The following is a 4307-nucleotide window of genomic DNA, read 5'->3' as shown; positions in this document are numbered from 1 at the left end:
TTACAGCTAAACTGCAAGGGTAGCTGGCTTGCCAGACAGGACTAGTCACATGACAAATTACTACTGCTCCCACATTCACCATTTCCAACAAAAATATAGAAGCGGGGCAACTGTTTGAATGTCCCTCATGTATATATACACACACCGTATTTTAGGTCTAACGCTTAAGAGTGGGTACACTTTAACATACCTGAAAGTTGCAATACACAATTGAAGTATACTAAAACATGAGCAAATGCATGCCAAAAGTTTCAGGTTTAAGAACTGCATCAACTGGTGAACTGAATCCAAAGCTGCAGACACCAAGCACAGATGCTCTCCACAAAACCTGAAATACAAGCCAGATTAAATTAACAGACGTGTACACAGCACAGCCTCTCCCCTATAGCATAAATCACACAAACAATCAACGTGTCCCAGCGATTGAGGATAGAACTAGCTCATGGCGTTGAGCTAGCACCGAAGACATAACACCGAGAATTATGATCTTCCTCCGTACATTACACACAGGGGTACGAGAAAACACCCTTAGTGCCAAGAAATGGAGGGATAATGGTTTATACGACGCATAATACTAAGGAAAGCTAGCTCTTTAAATTGACTTACCCGAATAACAGATAAGCGTCAAATCCATTACATTTTAACATATCACAATTCTTGGAAATCTGAGATGTAAAGCGCAAACGTAAAGAAACCACAAACGCTTGCGCCATGCAAACAGCGGGTTAATTCAGAAGACCAACTCACCAAAACAACGAATCTTCGCAAAGAGACCAAACCTTTCCGGTCCGGGTCTTTTATATCCACCTTGACCTGACAAACAAGACTGAGTTGGCAAGAGCGTCTTTCGCTACTCAACCAATGAGAAGAAAAATAAAGCGCATTCATCGCAGGCGGCGGAAAAAGAGATCTGGAGACAAAAGCGGAAGTTGAGGTTTAAAGCAGCATGGCTCCGGGAGGAAAGATTAATCGACCGAAGACGGTATGCAGCGGTGTTACCCGTGGAAGATCATGTGCTTTAGATTCTTGGAGGCATTTTTTGATCGTGGTTACTTAATACTGTGCCCACTGTATTGGAACTGTCTAAAAGTACAGTCTTAAATGAATTAAACCGTGTACTCTTTAAGTGAGCAAAAACATTTGTTCACGAATTTAAATACATATATCCGCTGAATCTCATTAGCGTGCATAGGACACAGGTTTATTGTCAAACCCCATGGTTTCTTTTTAAATCATCTCTGTATCGAGAATCGGTTTCCGGTTTGTTTTAAGAACGAATGTAAGCAAACACCCAAAAGAAGGCTGTTATAATCTGCATTTATATCTTGTAAAAGTAACGTGTCTCTGCCTAATTAACTTGCTCTTAGTCTACATGACACTTTTTTTTCTTCTTCCAAATCTTGTAATCGTATCAGGCAAGTTTCTGCTCCTATAAAAGCCTTGAAAAGCCATATATTAACTCATCTGTGTTAATTTTATTATATGGAATTTACACATTATGTTGTGCATATCAGTAAACTTTAAGATCTCCCTTAAAGAAATGCCTGTCAAATTAACTTTCCTTTTTTTGTGCAATTGAATGGTATCATGGACCACACTACTAATTAACCTGAAATGTTATACAGATAAATTGAATATAAAAAAATGCTATAAAACCGAAATAGCATGTTACGCATCCTGTTCACTTGGATTTTTTTGCATCATTTCAGAATAGATGTGTTGGTGTTAAAATTATTCTTACTATTCACTGTAGTAACAACAAATTAATCTGTTGTAATCTGTTTCATTTGCCATTATGCTGGTATGGTCTCATTCTTCTTGAATGAAACAGTCCTCTAACTGTAAATGTTTTTTTAGGACCTACAGAAGAATTTGTTTAAGCGGCGGCGTGTTTTAAAGCGTGAGAAAAGCAAGAAGCATAAAGTGATTGGAGCTGTGGTGGACAAAGAACTAATAACGTTTAATCACCTCCGGAAGAGATCGTATGTTTTATGTATTAAATAGATAACATAGTGTATATTATAATATAACAAAGAATATACAGGAAAATTAAACCATTTGTTTGTTCCCCCACTTTAACACCTAGATCCAGCACAAGAGCCAACATCACTCTCTCTGGGAAGAAGAAGAGAAAACTTCTCAAACAGATACAGCATCTTCAGAGAGAAAGTGAAAAGATGGATGGTGAGAAGTATAAAAGCAAACGTTTTTTTTCAGACCACTTTCCTTTCCAACAAACTATCGTTGTTTTCATATTTTCTGTAACCGTTGCCTGTTCTGCACATCGCAATGTTTCCTTTTATCTAACATGATTATTTACATTACCCATTTTGTCTTTATAGTGGAATTAGTTGCAAGACCTAACAAGCGGAGCAATGTAATGGAACGGCAGAGTGGCAGCAGCAAACAAGGAAATAAACCTGGAAAAAAAGCACAGGACATTGAGATGGAAGATGTAATTAATCCTCTTTTGCAGGGATCTAACTGATTTATTCCCCCATACACCAGTATCTTGGGCATTACCATTCTGTGTTATTTTTTATCACACACACACACACACACACACAACAATTGGCAGGATATTTATTTGTGAACTATATGTCAACTGGAAAAAACTAGATATCTGAAAACCTAAACTAACTTATCAATGAATTAAATAAGTTTAAATAAATTACATTTACTGACTGGATATGGTACAGTATGACTCCCATTACTATACATTGAGCCAGACATTGATGCGGTAGCCTTCTGCCCCTGAAATGGCCTGCCTGTACCACCTCTGCCCCTAAACACTCCATTCATTCATTCACTCACTCTCCCGCAGCCCCTTACCTCTCTTGCAGACTTGACTGGTCTGTGGGCCGGCCGAGTATTGCTGGGGCCATGCAGATAAACGGCAACTTGCTGGGGTGCCCACACAAAGCTGCAGGCCCGCGTTCAGTGCATGTTGGGCTACCGGGCACCCCCCTGATGAATTGCACGCTGGGGGGGACTGCCCCCCCAGGTACACTACTGCCTCTGTTCTATTTTTATGTGCAAAAGCCCCTAGAGATGTTGTTGTTTATATACAAATGTTCTGAATTCCATACTGTTTGTTCCTATTAAAAAGATACTGCAGCACGTTTTTGTTAATCCAACACTTTTCTGCGCTCACGTGTTGCCTTGCAAAAGTAGAGTGGAGCAGAGGACTCCAGACAATATTTGCATGATACAGGGCATGTTAATCATTTTCAAGAACTGGTATTAGCTGAGCTAAAGCATACTTCCTTAACCCCTTGATGACAATTGACAGTCCGGGCATGTTATGCATAAACATCCAGTTAGTGACTTGACTTATGGGTTTAAATGGGTGCAGAAAGTGATCGGCATTCAGCAGCACCGAACACCCACCCCAGCATGTGACTGCTCCGGAGAGTTTCCAAGACCCTCCTGAGAACTCTGGCTACCGGTACTGCATTAACCATGCAAGTCAATGGAGCCCAGCTTTCTAATCACAATGTGATTTGTAAAATAAATGTAAAAAATAATAATTTAAAAAAAATGGTAACATGTCAAAATAATTTTCCAGTGATGTCACCATCAGGGGAACCTTCCAGTTCCAAAAAAGGCCAAAAAAGTGTATATATAAAATTAGCACTATATCTTCAAACTATTCTTGCATGGAAAGAGTTAAAATATTGGCATGTTAAATGCCAATAGGGGTGTCTGCTTTTAAAAAATGTGATTTGATGGGGTAAATTGAATTGGCAGGGTTCAGCAATGTCCCCATTAACACATGTCAAATTTCCAATTTGAAAAATGCACACATCCTAAATGTGGTCTTTTAGCCCCCAAACAACACGACAAACTCATGCATGTGGGGTATCACTGTACTCAGGAGACACATATTGGGGTGTTGTGTGACCGTGTATTTCAAAGGAGCCAGGAACTGTAAATTCATACATATGTTTGTGCGAAAAATACACATAAAAAATACTACTGCAAACATTGACAAAGGCTGGTGGTAAAATGTCACTTCAGAGGAGAAAACCTTCTAGGCCCAGAAATCAGTGAGAAGAAAAGTAAAGGTTTTATGTTATTTACTCTTTCAATCTGCATATTTTATTAACCCCTTCAATCCCAGGGGTTTTTGGTACCTCAAGTCCCGGAGCAATTTTGAAATTTTTGTCATTCGGTTTAGCGATTGTTCTCTTTTCCTGTGAATAGTGTACCCATGTAAACTATATATTGGTTTTTCAAGGAGAGATAGAGCTCTCTTTTTATACCATAGTTAGATGATTAGCTGAAAAATTATAATTAGAAATTTA

At 38.9% G+C, this 4307-nt stretch overlaps 1 non-coding gene across 1 annotated transcript; it reads right to left on the bottom strand.

Moving 5' to 3' along the window:
• Nucleotides 1-409: 409 nt before the first annotated feature.
• On the bottom strand, nt 410-548 carry LOC149298607 (small nucleolar RNA SNORA57). Its single transcript, XR_016272422.1, has one exon. It is a non-coding gene; the product is annotated as a small nucleolar RNA SNORA57 (small nucleolar RNA).
• Nucleotides 549-4307: the final 3759 nt, after the last annotated feature.

This window comes from Sceloporus occidentalis, unplaced genomic scaffold (genome assembly GCF_023333645.1).
Source record: "Sceloporus occidentalis isolate IW3139 unplaced genomic scaffold, rSceOcc1.0.p SCAF_32, whole genome shotgun sequence".
Taxonomy (NCBI): Eukaryota; Metazoa; Chordata; class Lepidosauria; order Squamata; family Phrynosomatidae; genus Sceloporus; species Sceloporus occidentalis.
This window is presented reverse-complemented; position numbering and strand designations above follow the sequence as displayed.